This window comes from Apodemus sylvaticus, chromosome 17, assembly GCF_947179515.1.
Source record: "Apodemus sylvaticus chromosome 17, mApoSyl1.1, whole genome shotgun sequence".
NCBI lineage: Eukaryota > Metazoa > Chordata > Mammalia > Rodentia > Muridae > Apodemus > Apodemus sylvaticus.
Genome location: NC_067488.1, coordinates 69,036,625 through 69,054,859, shown reverse-complemented (window position 1 = coordinate 69,054,859; position 18,235 = coordinate 69,036,625). Strand labels below are relative to the sequence as shown.

Below are 18,235 nucleotides of genomic sequence, written 5' to 3'. Positions count from 1 at the left end.
GGGTCAAGTTGAAAGCTGTAGCAAAAGGAGCCTGGGGACACACCAGGAAGCAAGAGTATGCAGCCTTAGGTCCCTGTGCACTTGGAAACGCCAGTATCCAGCAAGATCACCTGCAAATGCATACAACAAACTGAGGAGTGGCCCGAGGTCTGTCCTCACACACCAAGTCACACAGGCCTGGCCTTCAGTATGGGTGGAGCTCTGTAACCCCTGCCCCCTCCCAGCCCTTAACACTTCCACACAGCCACCAGCCCTCCTGAATCCCTCCCAACTCATACTCTATCCTATAACCCCTAGGTCAGCTGATCCAGGGCTGAGGACTTGGGCGAGGTAGGAGCTTTGGGTGAGAAGCACGAATCAGATCCAGATTCAGACACTTACAAGGGAAGCTGAGCAGACCACCCCGCCTTACAGAACCTGTGTCTCCAGGCTAAAGGGCATAATACCCAGCAGGCAGAGGGACTGAGGATCCACGATGACGTGTGAAGAGCAGTCCGAACTACAGATCCCAGGTAGTGCCTTTTGGCTTGGTGCTGAACAGGTTCCTTAACTTGGGGGTGGAGCAAGGGGCTAGAAGCCTTCCTGCTCTGACAGGACAGGGTGGTCCTGATGCCACTTCATAGACCCCTGCCTGTGCTTCACCCGTGTGAGACAGAGGTGCAGGAAGAGATCACAAGCTGGTCCACAACAGACAGGAGGCAGAACTATTACATCTCCCTGTCATGTGTCTCCAAGCCGGAGAGAGTCGAAGCACTAGGGTACCAGCACCCCTGTCCCTGGCCTAGGGAAACGCCTTCGATATTTTCCTGTAGACATAGCTGCCTCCCAGTGCTGTGGGTTTGCTTTTAAAACCTCATAGGGAAAATTGTATCCTCCTGGCCAAAACAGCCCTGAAAGGGCTGTCCCTTTCCCTGTGGATATGCTGTCACACAACAGCATGTGGCCCAGGGCTGGAAAACAAATAGCTCCTTGTTTAGTGTTTGTGGTCTGCCCTAGTGGTTAGTAGCTGGGACTCTGGAGAAAGCACCCTCTTGCCACACAGGGGTGGTGTGTGTGTGTGTGTGAGTGTGTCCATCAGTCTGTCTGCATCTTTCAGTGTGTGTGTATGTGTGTACCTATGTGTGTCTCTATGTCTGTTGGTGGGTGTCTTTCTCTGTGTATGTCTGTACATGTCTGTGTCTCTTTCTCTGTCTCTCTGTGTGTCTATACATGTGTATGTGCATCTATGTGTGCCTTTCTATCTTTGTGTGTCTTTCTATGTGTGTGTATGTATATGTGTATCTATGTGTGTCTTTCTATGTGTGTGTCTTTGTGTATCTGTGTGTTTTCTATGTGTGTGTCTATGTGTGTGCATGTGTGTGTGTTTCTATGTGTGTTTGTCTGTTTTTCTATGTGTGTGCATGTGTATTTGTGTCTATCTGTCTCTGTGTCTGTGTTTTTCTGTATGTGTCTGTGTGTTTAAATGTGTGTGTGTTTGTGTGTATGCATGTGTGTTTGTGTGTCTATCTGTCTTTGTGTCTGTGTTTTTCTGTGTGTGTCTGTGTCTATATGTGTGTGTGTGAGTGTGTGTGTGTGCATGTGTGTCTATCAATCTGTGTCTGTGTTTTTCTATGTATGTGTCTGTGTGTGTTTGTGTGTCTGTATGTCTATCTGTCTCTGGGTATGTGTTTTTCTATGTGTGTCTGTGTGTCTATCTGTGTGTGTCTGTGTGCTTTTCTATGTGTGTGTCTCTGTGCTTCACCCTTGTGAGTCTCTGTGTGTACATGTCTGCATGTGGGTCTGTGTGTCTATCTGTGTCTGTGTTTTTCTATGTGTGTGTCTGTATGTCTGTGTCTGTGTTTTTCTATGTGTGTGTCTGTGTGTCTGTCTGTGTTTGTGTTTTTCTATGTGTGTGTGTGTGGGTGTCTGTGTGTGTCTGTGTGTCTATCTCTGTGTGTGTGTGTGTGTGTGTGTTAGTCCCTGCCTGACTTTGCCCACAGCACAACAGAGAGCAATCAGTAGTTACAGAATTACTGATTAGAAGAAAAAGTCTCTCCTACAGCCCTCTTTCTCCTTGAAAGGAAGGCCCAGATTGCAAAACAGCAGTCCCACCTTCTGTGGGTGGTCCCCGGTGTGCCAGCATCCACAACCTGCCACAGTGCCACACAGCCTTCCTGAGGTCTTGCTCCCTCAGGTGCCCCACACATCTCTGTCAGGGCTTGAGGTTTGATACTCTACTTCTAATCCCAGCAACCTATGTGGTTACTGTGGCTGCCAGGCAGACCTAACCCTCACCTCACCTTTACACTCTGCGTCAAGGACCTCTGGCTCCACGGGAAGAGCCAAACATTTCACTAAAACCCTACAGGGCTTCTTAAAAAACGAAGCCCCACAGTCCAGTGGGGTGGGGTGGGAACAAAGGACAGCGACCGTGTCAGCACCCCCTGCATCCCCACGAGCCCTCAGAAACTCTAGGATTCAAGATGCCATTACCCTCTGCCGGGGGCAGGTGGGGCAGGAGGTGCGTGGTAGAGAAGGGGCATCTGGACACCACTCAACCGTGGTGTGGTGGAGGAGGGCTGATGCCCCCTTCTGGGCAAGCCTCTTCCAGCTCCATTATCTTAGCCTGAGACAAAAGGGCTGAGTGGAGAATCCCATTGTGGGGCCTCCGCATGGAGATCTCGTTAATCTATTCATCGAGGCTCCCACAGGGCTTTTGTCATGGGCTTTTGTCTACAGCTTACAACCCTTGGGGTGCGGTGGGGGGCGTTCCACAGTCCCTGGCAGAGCTTGAACAGGCCTCACTCCTCTGGACCCTGCCCCACATGCCAACCCCCAGCTATTGAAAAAGAAGAGACCTGGAGGACTGGGTACTTACCCTAGTCCTTACAATCACCACACAGTAACCTCTTTCCCCAGTTCCAGGCCAGAGAACAGGCCCTAGCACAGCGAGATCCTCCTGCTTGGGGGAAATACTGGGAGCCTGGCGCAGGACCTGGTATGTATGGGACTCAACAAATGTCTAGGAATTAGAAGTTGTTACCAGAAAAGTGACTGGGGCCCATATTTGCTAAATACACTGTCTTCTCCTTTTCAACACTTTGGTGTGCTTTCAGGGTATCAGTCCTCACGCAGCACCCAATCAATGACAGGCAGGATGGGGTCAGAGTGTGGCCCAAGTTCACAGCCTTCATCCGCTGAGTGTGGCCAGGAAGAAAGGGGGGAGGAGGACTGGGGCAGTATCAGCCAAAAATGCTTCAGTGTGAGGTGGAGCAGGGAAAGGGCTGTGTTGCACACGCTGCTGACGGTGGTCAGCAGAGCATTTGAAAACTAGCATTCTCCACAAACAACCCTGTGAGGTGATGTGTGGAGCAGGCTTGACTTAAGCCTTAAGACAGTATACTAAGCCGGGCGGTGGTGGCGCACGCCTGTAATCCCAGCACTCTGGGAGGCAGAGGCAGGTGGATTTCTGAGTTCGAGGCCAGCCTGGTCTACAGAGTGAGTTCCAGGGCAGCCAGGGCTATACAGAGAAACCCTGTCTTGAGAAAACGAAAAACCAAAAAACCCAAAACCAAAAAAAAAAAAAAAAAAAAAAGACAGTATACTAATCAAAACATTCAACTTAAGTGAAGCTTCAAGGCCGGTTGGCAGTGCATACCTTCAATCCCAGTACTCAGGAGGCAGAGGCAGGCCAGTTTGGTCTAAAGAGGGAGTTCCAGACCAGCCTGGACTACACAAAGAAACAAACAAAAACAAAGGTTTTTTTTTTTCTTTTTTCATTTTAAATCACTACTATTCTTAAAGCTCTGACAACTGTTGGTAGTTTTGGTGTCAGTGGGACTCACTGTTGCTTTGGTTTAGTGTATATGGGTGTTTTGCCTACATGTAGGCCTGTGTACCAACTACATGCCTGGTGTTTAAAAGGCTAGAAGAAGGCATTGGGTCCCTTGGGTCTAGAGTTACAAAAGGTTGTGAGCTGCCATGTGGGTGCTAGGGATCAGACCCAGGCTGTATGCAAGAGTAACACTCTGACCTTTCTCTCCAGCCCCTTAATAAAGTGTATGTGTGTGTGTGTGTGTGTGTGGTATCTGTGTCTTTGTAGGGCTATATGCACATTCGTGCAAGTACCAGCAGTTGACAAAAGAGGGTGTGATATCCCCTGGAACTAGAATTACAGGCCACACAATGTATATGCTAGGACCCAAGCGTAGGTCCTCTGTCAGAGTAGTATAAGTTCTCACTGAGACCTGCCTGTTTGGGTTTGTTGTTTGTTTGAAAGCAAACTAAGGGAGGGGAAGGGAGGGAGGCACAAAAGATTTATTCTGGAAGTTCACACACAGCCAAGGCTACCCGAGGCTGTGCACATCACCCAAGATGGGTCTGCAAAAAGACCGGAGCCTTGACCCAGGATCCTGGCCCAAGATGAGAAAGGAAGGAACACGTTTGCCAAGCCGCGAACAGAACAGCGCCCGCGCCAGTCTCCTGCCTACTCCCATTCCACAAACAAGCAGATATTTTCAGGGCCCAGAACAATGTCACGGAGGCGTGGCCAGCCCCAGAGAGGGGACCTCATCCCTCAGTACCAGCATGTTCTATGCACACCCACCACTGCAAGGTTCGTGTGCCCACCGAGACCCGGTGCTCTGAGGGGGCGGGAGATGGGATGCCCTCCCCAGCTGTCCCTATCTTCACTTCCAGCTCAGGGCCAGAGTAAAGAGCACGGGGCTACAGAGAGAATGAGGCAGAGGGTACGAGAATCAAGCACAGGTCTGCTGTGGGGATGGTCGGACCCAAAAGCCCCTCTTTGGACGACTGATCCTCCACTTGCCTCTATCCAAATGCTTCTGTTAAGTGTCTGAGAACACGGGTCTCTCTGCTGAGGGGTGCCAGCCTAACACAAGAATGCAGGCCACTATTGCTCCCAGAAGAGATCCAGAGAAATCAGCCCTGCTCGCTCAGAACCACAGACAGGCTTTAGACTCATGAAGTATCTCACAGCTGCCATGTGCTCTCTGCTCACTAAATCCGTCAGTCCATCGGGATCCATGGAGAGCCCAGTTTCTCGCATGCATCCTTTCCAGCCCTCTGCCGCTAACCCTCACCTCCTTGAAGAGGCTGGATAAAGTCTTCTTGGCAGCAAGAACAGAGGTGGATGAACTGATGAGCTGTGAGTGGTCTCCCTCTTGGGCCCTGAGCCCAAGCTCCCCCCACTCCCCAACCTGCTCTCCTGCAGGGCCAATCTCCCCCTCTCCACTCAACATTGTGTCCTCAGCAGCCCATAATATGCCATGATTTTTCCCATGTAGGGGCGAAGCCTAGAATAACCTCTTGTTCAGGGGGCCCCTCACCTGCCTCGGCACATCTCACCCCACTGACTGTGGTGACCCAACACCAGACAAGCAGGCTTTCTCGGCCCTTACCTCTTCTCTGCCTCTCTAGCTGCGCTCCACACCCCTAGCCAGCTCACAGACCCTGGCTCTGACTTCTCTCTCCATTCAGGTATTTGGGTGATCACAATCTCACAATCAGTCTCAACAATTTGAGCATCACTTGTGTACGGATGCTACCTAGGCAGAGTTCTGCAGCCTTAGCTTTTTTTTTTTTTTTTTTTTTTTGTGTGAAATCTCAGGGTTGTTTTGATTTGCATTTCCCTAATGACTAATGAAGTTGAGCATTTTTTCTTTTTTTTTTGACTTTTTTTTATTCGATATAATTTATTTACATTTCAAATGATTTCCTCTTTTCTAGCCCCCCCACTCCCCGAAAGTCCCGTAAGCCCCCTTCTCTTCCCCTGTCCTCCCACCCACCCCTTCCCACTTCCCCGTTCTGGTTTTGCCGAATATGGGTTTTGCTTGGAAGGGGGAGAGAGGGGAGTCAGGAGCACAAAGTCACCCTCAGCTAAGTAACGAGTTTGAAGGCAGCCTTCATGAAACCTTGTCTCAAAACACCAAGACAATACCAAAAGCTTGGCCCCAGATCAAACTTCTGGTTACCACTCCACCCCACACACACCCTCAGCCTTCTCCATTGCAGGAGAGAGAAAGCAGCTTCCTCCTTCTGAGGGTTCAGGCAGACACCACCACCTCTCACCGTCCATTCCTTCATGCATTAGCTGTTATCTGTCCTGACTTCAAACTGTGTACAGAGCAGAAGTTCTTCTCAGCACCTCAGGGGTGCCTCTCCCTCACCCCAATCACCATATTGTCCTCTCTGCCTCCTACTAGTCATGGGATTGGGGGGGGGTGCTCTGAAATGTCTCATGTGTCGCCACTCACCCATCAAAAACTTTTTTCTTCATCTGTGTGTGTTTGTGACCATGTGTGCGTGAACATGTGAGTGTGCAAGTGAGCATGTGTATGTGCATGTGAGCATGTGTGAACATGTGTATATGTGTGTGAACATGTGAGCATGTGTGTATGTGAGTGTGCAAGTGAGCATGTGTGTGCATGTGAGCATGTGTGTACATGTGTGTATGTGTATGAACATGTGAGCATGTGTGTATGTGAGTGTGCAAGTGAGCATGTGTGTGTGCATGTGAGCATGTGTGAACATGTGTATATGTGTGTGAACATGTGAGCATGTGTGTATGTGAGTGTGCAAGTGAGCATGTGTGTGCATGTGAGCATGTGTGTACATGTGTGTATGTGTATGAACATGTGAGCATGTGTGTGAGTGTGCAAGTGAGCATGTGAGTGTGCATGTGAGCATGTGGGGGGGCAGAGATTGATGTGGAAGGTTTTCCTCAGTTGCCCTCCACCTTACTTTTTGGGTCAACATCTCTTGCCCAGCCTGCAGCTCACTGATTCGGCGACCAGCCGGGCTCCGGGAATCCATCCATTTCTGCCTCCCAGGGCTGGATTACTCACTATACTACTGTGCCTGGGTTTCTCTCCCTGTGGCAAATAGAACTTGGGTCCTCACTATAGCATGACTGAGCCATCTCACAAGTCCTTTACCCACTCCTCTCAGATTAGAAGCTGAAATTCTTCTGAGCGGTCTGAGCGGGTCCTGACAGATCTGTCTCTGTAAGGATGGGTGGACGGATCTGAGTCCTCTGCCTCAGTCGTCATCCCTGCCACATGGGTGCTCCCACCCTGGGTTGTTCATCCTCACAGCTCAGCTTCACTTCCCACACTGGCCCTCATCCTGATGTTCCTGCCATCTTCTCCCCCGCCCCCAACCTTCCCTGGAACCCCCTAGAAGCTCCACGAGAGCCGGAGCTTTCTGTGCTTCCCTGTTTGTCCCAAGACAAACGCTGAGACAGGGCCTGGCGCACAGTGACTCGTAATAGGATTTAGGATGGGCAGGTGGATGGGCGGGTGGATGAGTGGGTGGGTGGATGGGCGGGTGGATGAGTGGGTGGATGGGCAGGTAGGGTGAGTGGGTGGGTGGATGGGTGGGTGGATAGGCAGGTGGATGGGTGAGTGGATGGGTGGAGTAGGTAGGTGGATGGTGGGTGGGTAGATGGGTAGATGGAAGGTAGGGTGAGTGGGTGGGTGGATGGGTGGAATAGGTAGGGTAGGTGGATGGGTGGGTGGGTGGATGGATGGGTGGGTGGGTGGGTAGGTACATGGGCACCCAAAGAGGTTCTAAATTGCTTCTTCTGTCTCCATATAAGGAAATGAGGGTCTCACTAAAATGGTAGGATGGCAAGAGAAGCCAGCAATAGATGAAGAGGGGAATTCCTCTCTGAGAACACCAGAAGAAAGAACTCAGCACCAACTGGACTGGAGCCCAAAGGCACCCATTCCAGTTCCCCAGGGCCCACCCCACCTCCCTCCTCTCTTGCCTCCCTTCAGCTCCCCTCCCACAGGCCTCTGACAGAAGACAAAGGGGGCAACGGAATTCCCATCAAAGGCCACGGACACATGGTAAAGAGATCAGGGCCCTTGGGACCCTGCTTCCTGGAGGTAGTGAGGCCTCCCCGCCAGCCTGGCTCCTTTCCAGGGTGAGGGTATGGGGGGTACTGCCCCCCCCCCCGCCTCCTCATATGTCAAATGCCAAACAGCAGGAGGTCAGCTCGAGCAAAACTGGCCAAGTGGCCCCCATCTGGGCCCTGTGTGCGCATACACGAACGAGGATGGGGTGGGGGGAGGGGGCAGCCAAGAAACCCTGTCTGTGTCCTCAGTCAGGGTCACAGCCAAGCTGTGACCATCTGTTGTCCTCTTGAGAGGCCCGGCCAGGGGGCCAGCACCCTTGGGGAGCAAGCCGTCCACTTTTCCTGGGCTTTAGGGTTTGCAAAGCCTTCAGTTAGCCCCGCCTTTCTTCTCAGGGAGCACCAGCAAAGAGCACTCCTCTCCCATCTTACAGCAGAGGAGATGGAGGCCGGGAAGGAGGCAGGGCTTCTCTCAAGCTATAATAGCCATTAAGGGTGGCGTGGGACTCAATCCATGCATCCAGCCCTACTCTCTGCTCCCCCTTTAGTCCAGATGCCCATGTGCTCAGGACCAAAGTCAGCGAGTCACCATGCCTGGGCTCCTCCTCCCCCCCCTCCTCCTCCTCCTCCTCCTCCTTCTCCAGAGAGCCTTCTCAGACTGGCAGCCCCACTGAAGTCCCTACAGTCTCTTATATCCAGAGATCCCTTTCCTACTGTGGCTGTCCAACCCCTGCCGGGGTCACAAGAGGACAGCTCAGCACCCCCCACACCCAGGCAGACTATAGCCACAGGAACATATACAACATTTCCAGGTGGGGCGACTCGACAGACGGCCAAAGGAGCATGATGTGACAGGAAAGGTCATGCTTGGCTACAGCCACAGTGGAGCAGAGATGCAATCAGCTACCAAGCACTTCACTTAAAGCCCCACAGCTTCTAACCCCACACTACTATCCAAAACGCAGCCACCAGCCACCAGCCACCAGCCACCAGCCACCAGCCACCAGCCACCAGCCACGGGGGGAACTATTTACATTTAAACCCATTCAAACTTAGTAAAACTAAAATGTAATCCCAGAATAGCATTGGCTACATGCCAAGCACTGAACAGTCACGTGCGCTGGCTCCATATAGGACGGGACTGTGGAAAGTTCTAGATGGGGCTGCTCCTGCTCTCATGGCCACCAGGGCTCTGCTCTGCAGCCTGCTTGGTGGCAGCCCCAGGTGGCAGGCCTCAGGATACAGGCTGTTCCTTCAGCCTCCCTGGTGGCTTTACATCCGGTCCCTCTGGACTCCGGCTTCTCTGAGAGGGCCTCAGCCTCGCTGGGGCGACCCCCTCCCCCAGCCCAGCCTGTCTGGTCTGCCCGGAGAGAGGAGAGGAGGGGCAGGCCGGCCGGAGAGCAGGACACTAGGCAGGACAGGGCAGTTTGTCATCTGGGCCTCCCTCCCCCATCAGCTCCTAAGTGCCCCTCCCCCACCACACCCACCATCCTCATCCTCAGCCAATCCCAAGGACAGATGGGGGTTGGCAGAGGGGGGAGAAATGTAACTGCGGTGAAAGCTCTGTCAAATGACAACACAGTCCGGGGGTCACAGCTGTGTCCCCTGAGGCCTGGACAGTCCATGCCCAGCCTTGATGTCTGGCCAGGCCTGGGCTGAAGTGGATCTCTGCAAGGGGAGTGAGGGGGTGGGGAGAGACAATGCGAATCCTAGGTGGAGATAATCTCAGCTGGATTAGTCCAACAGATGCAACTCTGGCCCACCACTTAACATGCTTGCACACCCACACACCCGTTCACCAGCCCTGGCCAGGTAGAGATGCAAAGATAAGACAGGTGGGCCCCCTCATCAGCCGGACCAGGTAAGGGAACGGCTTGTTCTCAGCTCAATCCTTGTTCCAAGCTAGCTGAAGATCCTTTGTCTCTGTCCAGCGGTCTGAGCAGGGTGGACATCCCCCCAACCCCCTCCCTCAAACAGGGACACACACACACACACAGCTGCTTTCACACACACCCTCTCACGGTCTCTGGCCAATCACAGCACTGACGGAATAAGTCCCACTGTCCAGCAGGCCCCAGGGAGTGTATTAGCACATTTGAACAGCTCAACCCTCCACTGACAAAGCCTGGGGCCTGGGGAAGAGCCGCAGCGGGAGGGTGGGGCCTTTGGGGAGCTAGCCTCTCCCTCCCCTCCCCCTCCCAGGAAGAAGCTTCACATTCTGGGACTCAGAGAAATTTGGGGGCCTCAGCTCCAGCAGTGAATAAGCAATCCATAAAATCCCAATTTACACACTCACTGATCAAACAGCCTGATCACAACGGGGGGGGGGGGGCAGGGTGACTCCCAGGGCCCCTCCCCACAACTCTCAGCAGTGAGGAGGAGCCTGAGGCTGGACACAAGGCGGCCAACACAGCTCAGCCCTACCACAAGGGCTCAGGGACCTACCAGTGCCTCCTGTGACCTGGTTGCCTTTGGGGGTACCTCAGCTTCAGCAACCTTTGTCCACTCCAAGTGTTTTCTCTGGTGCCACAGGCCTGACTTCCAGACCAGAAGCCCTCTTCCCCCCCCCCCCCCCCACTGTTCCACCTTGCTCTTCCAGGACCCTCTCCAGGTGCTGTCCCTACTGAGGAAGCCCCAGGCCTGTCCTTCCACTACCCCATCTTGCCCCCAGGACAGGGCAATATTCAGAAACACTGGGCTGTCAGGGTTGTATCGTCCATAAACTCTCTCACTGTGGAAGCTAAGGAGAGCATACCAAACTAGTCCGTATCCCTGTGTCTTCCTCAAAGAAAGCACAAATTATTCTACCTCATGCCTATGTCTGAGAGAAAAATCATCTGGTAAAAGAGAATTAAATCTCTTTGAAACAGCAACACCGTTTCAGACGCCAGGTGATTAGCGAGGGACCTCAGAGGGGGCTCACCAGAGCTGACCTGTGTGTACCTATTGCCTGCTGGAGATGGGATAAAGGAATGGCAGAATGTGTTTCCTGGATTAAAAAAAAAAATGATTCCAAGCTAGGAGCATCTTGGAGGGCAGCCCAGGCTAGCCCACACTGTCCTGGAGCAACAATTGCAGTCAGTCAGGGACAGAGTTACCCCTGGGCCCCAGGAAGCTGCAGGAAGGAGTGAGGACAGCCCAGTGTGCTTCCTAAATGCTGAAAGGACACACACACACACACACACATACACACACCATCCGGAAATCAATCACTCTCTCTCTCTCTCTCTTTCTCTCTCTCTCTCTCTCAGCCACTGTAGGAAGAGGGCTGTGGGTGGCATAAGCCCACTCTACAGCACACACGTTCCTCTTTCCCCTCCTTGCTGACTCTCAGAGTCCTGACCTAGGACAATAGACCCACCATGGACCCGAGGGAGGTAGGTCGGTATTAAACAGCCAAACAGAAGAGTGACCATGGCTTGGGCTCTCTTGGGCCATTCTAGCCAGGCCCAAGAACAGCTGCAGTCTGTGGGAGAGGGATCACAGACCTCCTTCCTGCCATGGCTTCTCTGTGGCAGAGTGAGCACACGCGTGGCATTGGCCTATGAGATGAATGACAAGTCTGGATCTCCGATCTCTCCTCCAGTGTGAACTGGTAGGGAGGGCAGAGTGTCTGGGGGTCCTGGGCCTTTTCAAAGTGTGCGGGTGGGAGCTGGGGCTGAGCAGGCAGCAGGCAGGAGCAGTGGCGGGGCTGGGTTTGAACCAGCTACTTCATAGTCCATTCCATGCTCCAGCCTCAGAGACCCCTAAAAAACAAAGTGCTTACCCAGCCAGAAAAACAAAACAAAAACTAGAAATCTAAAACCCAGCACATCTGAAGAGCCACTCTGGAGAAGGGGCCAACTTAAGAGTTGTGCTGGCCCTGGGAGAGCAGAGCCTCACCGATCTGTGGACCTGACAGTCCCTGAGAGCACAGGGTTTCCCAGGCTAGCTCAGCCAGCCCTGGCCCCTTCAGTCTATATCCTGGGACATCTTTTGCCAGCTTCTCCTCTGTCCATATAGAACCCCAGGGCCCTCATAATGCCTCCTCTGTCACATCGAACCTGCCCAAGCAAGCTCCTCCGCATGTGTCTCCCTGCTGAGAGTCCCCTGACCAGATCTAACCCATCCCAACTGTCACTTTTCCACTGTCCCTGGGACCTGAAGAGTCAAGAACCCAAGTGAGAATCTATAGGGCCCATCGGGGTGTCCAAAGAACTTTGATCCACACGACCCAGGAAACGTTCCCCCCTCTCCCTCCAGAGTCACCTAAGACTTGTCACTACTGCATCCCATATCACGAGGCACCTAGTTCCCTGACGTCCTCTGAAACTGTCCCTACAGCTGGTGCCACACTGACACCTCCACCTCTGCACTCCGACCCTTCTGTCTGGCTGCCAGAGAGGTTCCCCCAGCACAGAGCACAAAGCCAGTCCAGTCAACAGATAGAATCCTTTAAAGTTAGGGATCCAGTTAGGAGATCAATCCCTTCTTCTGACGGGGCACAGGCTTGTCTACTCCCGCCTGCAGCCACAGCAGTCTGCCCTCTGAGCTGTCAGTGCGCACTGCGCCCTGAGCGCCTGCCTTCCTGCGGCCTGCACTGAGGAAGTCCCAAGCTGTTACTCCACTTTGACTCCAGGCCAACTCCAGCCCCACTCCACTGTCCCACCATGCAGATGCTTATTGACGGCTGCTGTCAATCATTAAATCAAGCTCCCCTCCCTGTTCAACACCCTTGTGCATGAATCTCGGATCTCGATAGACCAAGCTGTCTAAGCACCCCTTGCAGCTTTCCCCCATGCCCGGTTCCTTATCCTTCCCCTCCCCCGTCAACTCCCCAGGTACAGATGGCATGTGTGAGGGGAACCAAGGCCTCAGGGCTAGAGGCTGGTCTGTACTGCTTTTCAATAATAATTTAAGGACAGCGACCTTCTGGAGCTACAGGCTCTACATCTCAGGTGCAAACAGTTATCCAGCAAGAGCATTCCAGAAAAAAGGCTCCCAGCCTGCACTGAGCCTATCTCTGTAATTACTTTTTGGAGAGATAGTTTTGGGTTTTCCTCTGAATACTCAAGAACCTGTAGTTGAACCCTGCGCTGGCCCACCCCAAATCAACTGACCCAGAGATAGGCCCAGCTTGGCTTCACCTCTGCAGAGAGAGCAGTTCAGGCCTGCGCGGAGGGCTGTTAGGGACCTGTGGGGAAGACACAGGCACTAAGGAAGGAAGCCATCAGCTGCTGTGCCGCTGAGCTGGGGTCACTCCTTTCTAGCAGGCCGTCTTTTTGTGGGTCTGCACGGAAGGTTCTCTGCCCTCTGGGACTAGGTGCTGGATAGGCGGGAGAGAAGGAACCGTTAGGGAGCTTGGCCAGATTTAAGCTACAGGCCCTTTCCACAGGCTGGGGAGTCTGTGATCTTTTCTGAAAAATACTTTCCATTTTATAAATAAGACTGTGTTTGTCTACAAAGGGAAGGAGTAGCGTTTGGAAACTGTCCTAATCTACGAACTTCTCAGAGGTCCTGGGACACAAGACTCAGGCCAGGAGCCCAGGGTCTCCTTCAGATCTCCGTGCCCCCTCCACTCAGCCAGACCTAGGATCTAGCTGCCTTGAGTTAGTGTGGTAGGAGAGATGAGAGGCGCACGCACCCTCACAGTGCCTGTCTGACCAAAGGCGAGAAAACAGACCCAGGCAGCACTCCTCACTTCTCCAGACAGGCAGCCCTCCCAGCCTCTCCTCAGCCCTGGGGTGCTGGGCTGAGTCACTCAGCCATGCAGCCGGGCCGGTCCACCTGGGTGTTGAGTGGGAAGGGCTGTCCCCAAGGATGACTCCCATAGCTGCAGGGCCACCTGGACAGAGAGAACAAGACAAACAGGAGTCGGGGAGGGGACTGGGTTGGGGAGTGCTAAGCAAAGACTGAGCAGCCACGGACACCCCTCTGCTTGCTCTGGTAAGTTCTCAGCACATGACTACCCACTTCTATATGCCTGGTTTTCACAAGAATCCGAGAGTGGCATTCCCTTGTAACAGATAAGGAAATCGAGGTGCAGTTCCCTTGTCTAAGTCAACAGGCTGGCATAGGCGGGCCAAAGGGATATCCTTCGATTTAACAGGTAGAAAGATGGGGATATCACTTAGCTCCTCCATCCGAATTGACCACCCTCACCTTTTGTAAGGCTCCCTAAAACCTCCTCCCATCCAGTCAAGCCTAGAGCTCAGCATCTTCCCAGGCTGTTCCTGTGGCCTGGCTGAGGACCTCTGTCCTCAATGTTAATCGAGGCAGTGGTTTGAGTCACTCTCACACTCAGAGAAAGTGACCGCCACTTATCACCCCTTGGCAAATAGCAAAAGTTCCATGACAGGTTTCTGGCTTCATGGAAGAGCAGCCCACGGGAAGGTTCTAGAAACCTGGAGATGTTGTGCCACAGGGACACTGGACATCCAACACGGTCTTGACACTGGAGCTGTCCTGTCCTCTGGGAAGCTCTCCTGCAGTTCCCACATGGGCGGGCACCTGCTGGATACCTACTGGGTCCCAAGCTGAACCCCCAAACTCCCTTACCCCCACTAACCCAGCTCCATGTTTTTCAATGAGGGGCTGGGGATCTAAATCTCAGGCTTGAAGAGGGTGGGACAGTAGGAAAACAAGAGACAGAAGAGGCCATCCCCACAGGACACCTGGTCTGCCCGCAAAGGAAGCTCTTCTAGGGCAAGGGCCCGGAGCTTTACATCTGAGGCTCCTTACTAAAACTCATGCTGAAGCTGGGTGTGGCGGCCGGTATTTCACTTGGGAAAGAAACTAAAGTAGGAGAATGTCTGGAAGCCTGAGACCAGTCAGTGCTAGGGTGAACTCTAGGCCAGCCTAGGCTACACAGGAAGACCCTGACTTTAAAAAATAAATAAATAAAATTAATTTTAAAAGGGGGAGGATGGAGAGATGACTCAGTTAAAAAAAAAAAAGGAAGGGAGGAGGCTGGAGAGATGACTCAGCAGTTAAGAGCACTGATTGCTCTTCTGAAGGTCCTGAGTTCAAATCCCAGCAACTACAGGTAGGTCACAACCATCTGTAATGGGATCTGACGCCCTCTTCTGGTGTGTCTAAAGACATCTACAATGTACTCACATATAATAAATACATCTAAAACAAAAAACAGAACAAACAAAACAACTAGAAATCGAGAAACAGAGACAAAGAAAGAAACAGATAGACACTCCATCCCTTAAAGGAGTGGTTGGGCCATGAAGGCTCTGCCCTCACAAATGGATTCCTGTCTGGCCAAGATATGAATCAGCCCATCTGGCAAGTATTAGGTCTCAGGTTCAAGGCCCAGGACTACTTCCCACAGGAGGAGTGGTGTCTAAGCTGGTGGCTCACACCTTTAATCCCAACATTTATAAGGCAGAGGTAGGCAGATCTCGGTGACTTCAAGGCAGCCAGGGCTACACAGTAAGATGCTGTCTCCCAGTTGTCCCTATCCAGTTCCCTCTGCCTTAGCCTAACGGCCATGTGCCCTTCCACCGTGCTGTGACCAATACTATGACCAGTGCAAATCCCCTTGCCAGAGGCCCTGTGCGCTTGAACTTCTCAGACATAAGATGTTCCAATAAACTTCCACTCATGGAAAACCCCCAGCTTCTTGTAATTCTGAGAAGCAAAGCCATCTATGAACTGCTATATCTCTGTGGAAGAAGGCAAAAGAGGCAATCTCTCCTGGTGGTCAGGGTCCCTAGAGAGCTCGTCTGTCCCCAACAGACATCTACCTTGTGGGGATGGAGTTGCAGCATGCGGGGGCTGGGGGCAGTTGGGAAGTGTACACCAACCACTAGTATTTTCCCCCTTTGACCTCAGGGAACAAACACCTCCCCAGACTCTTGAGTATCCAAGGGTCAAACAGGACTCTGAGTTTCAGGAAGGCCGGCGCTAAGTGACCCTTGTCCCAGTTGCCTGTGATTCCCATGACACAAGACTCCCAAGGACAAGCCCCTTCCCAGGATTCCCTCCTCCCAGCCTCTCCCCAAACCACCCTGGACAGTGTTGAGTGGCCATAGCCTCAGAGGTTCCCTTCTACTCAGGAAATCTTGGGACCAAAGCCTGTCTGTCTTTACCTCTTTGCTGGTGCCTAGCATCTTGTAAGTTCCTTGAAGGTGATACTACATAAAAACAATGGATGGGCATTGGGTGAGCCACCTTGAGCATGACCTCCAACCACATAGCAACCACTGTTCACGTTAGACACCTGTGGCAGGCAACACTGGAGTTGGCACCCCCTACCCCCACACCTAGTGTGAGGCTGAGACTTAAGAGAGACTCTAGGGGCCAGTGAGGCAGTTCAGTGGGTAAGGGGCTTGCTGCCAAACCTGGCAATCTGGATTCCATCCTAGGACCACCTGGTGGGAAGAGAACCAATTCCTCCAAGTTGTCTCCTGACTTCTGCACGAGCGCACTCGCGCGCGCGCGCGCGCGCGCACACACACACACACACACACAATCAATCAATCAATCAATAAATAAATAAATAAATAAATATGAGAAGGGGTTTTGAGAGAGATTAACTCTGGCTCCAAGTATGAAAACTTTGTTGATGTGGGAGAAATCTCAGGGAGCACAGCTGATGCTCTCGGGAGCACGACTAAGGTCCGTACATACAGGAGGTAGGGATCCACCCAGGGGTCAAACAGTGAACCGTGGTCTCTTCCTCATGTCAGTGACTAATCTTGTCACTGGTCTAGGTGTCCCAGAGACTGAATGGGACAGAAGAAGGCAGGCCTCTGTCTCCCAACTCTTGCAGGGAGCCATGTTGGCTCTCCTGCCTCTGAGTCCTGAGACCTGTTCTTTATCCTGATGCTGCCTGGGTGTCCGGGACTAGACAATGGAAACTAGGCTTGGGGGTGTGGAGATAGAACCCGGTGATGGAATGGCCACCTCGCGTGTACAAGGCCCGACTCCAAGTTACAGCACTGCAATAAGTAACGAAAGGAAACCGTGTGGGCTCAGCTATTCACTGTGCACTCCTGCCCACCCCTAGCTGACAGGAGACTTCTAAAGCTGTCCACGGTTCGGAACTGAAGGCAGCAAGGTGCCTGAGTGCACCGATGCAGTGTTTTCTTGGTGTGGCAAGCTGGGGGATGTCCCCTTCACAACAAGAGCAGCCCTATGGCCTGGGTCAGTCAAGGACGCCAGCCCCTTCTTGATCCCTGCTCATTTTCCTTCTCACTGAGGCGCTCAACAAACACATTCTGAAGCTCACTTCCCAAGGCGAGCGCAGCACTTCCAAGCCACACGTCTGAAGGGGGAGCAGTCCAACCCTGACCCCTCCCCTGCACTGAGACCCCTCCCAGCTGAAAGTCATGCCAGCAGCTGCCCACACCTGGCAGGGCTCATGAAGTCCCTCCCCCCTTCTTCCCCTCCCCCTCACCCCCCTCTCCCCCCACCATGGGTTGAACACCAGTGAGGTCAGAAAGCCTTGGCTGGCCTCAGAACCTCAGAGGGACTGGACCAGGGGAGGCCTTCAGGGGTTCCAGAGCCGCTAAAGGAGAATACAGAGAGTATCATGGTGTCAGCCCCTGATACTGCACTTTTCCTGGGGACACTTTCATTTCTGTGGGCTCTGTAAGTCAGAAGATAGAGACCCACAGTTTGTTATTTTACCCTAGTGGCTCAGAATCCAGCCCAGAGCCCAGCAATGGTGGCACACGCCTTTAACACTCAGGAGGCAGAGGCAGGCAGATCTCTGAGTTCAAGGCCAACCTGATGTACAAAGTGAGTTCCAAGAGAGCCAGAACTACACAGAGAAACCCTGTCTTGAAGAGGAAAAAAAAAGAATCGAACCCAGGACCTTGTACATTCTAGCCAAATACACTACTACTGAGCTAACTTCTAGCCCTCACGCTAGACTCCAGTATGTGTACTTAAACATAAGCCCAACTCACCCGGTTGACAACTCAAGCTAACTCCCGTGGCTCCGGGAAACACTAGGTTTCTTGTTTTACTCCTGAATGTGGTTTGGGTCACCATACGTATACTGTAGCACTGAGCTACCCCGGGCCCTTTTTAATTATTGGTGATAGTGGCTGGTTTTGAGACAAGGATCTCATTCTGTGGCCCAAGCTGATATGTAACTCACTGTGTGGCCCAGGCTAGCTTTGAACTCGAGGTAATTCCGTCTTAGACCGTTTAGTGCTGGGATTATAGGGTTGAGTGCTCACATCCAGTTTTACAGTTGTCCCCTTTCTTCCTTGCAGGGAAAGCCTTGGAATTCAGTGTCACACAGTTTGGAGAACCTCTCTACCTTACTAGCCCTCTAGTTCCCAGGAGACAACAGGGTCAGCCAGGACTTTGACTGCAGGAGACTGTGCCTCACCCCTTCCTCTGGCTTCTGCCCACTGGTGGCAGGAGCTATCGAGG

At 52.7% G+C, this 18,235-nt stretch overlaps 1 protein-coding gene across 1 annotated transcript in view; it reads right to left on the bottom strand.

Moving 5' to 3' along the window:
• The window catches only part of Fignl2 (fidgetin like 2), a 28,920-nt gene that overhangs the window by 7,506 nt on the left and 3,179 nt on the right, over nucleotides 1-18,235 (bottom strand). The gene's annotated exons all lie outside the window — the stretch shown is intronic.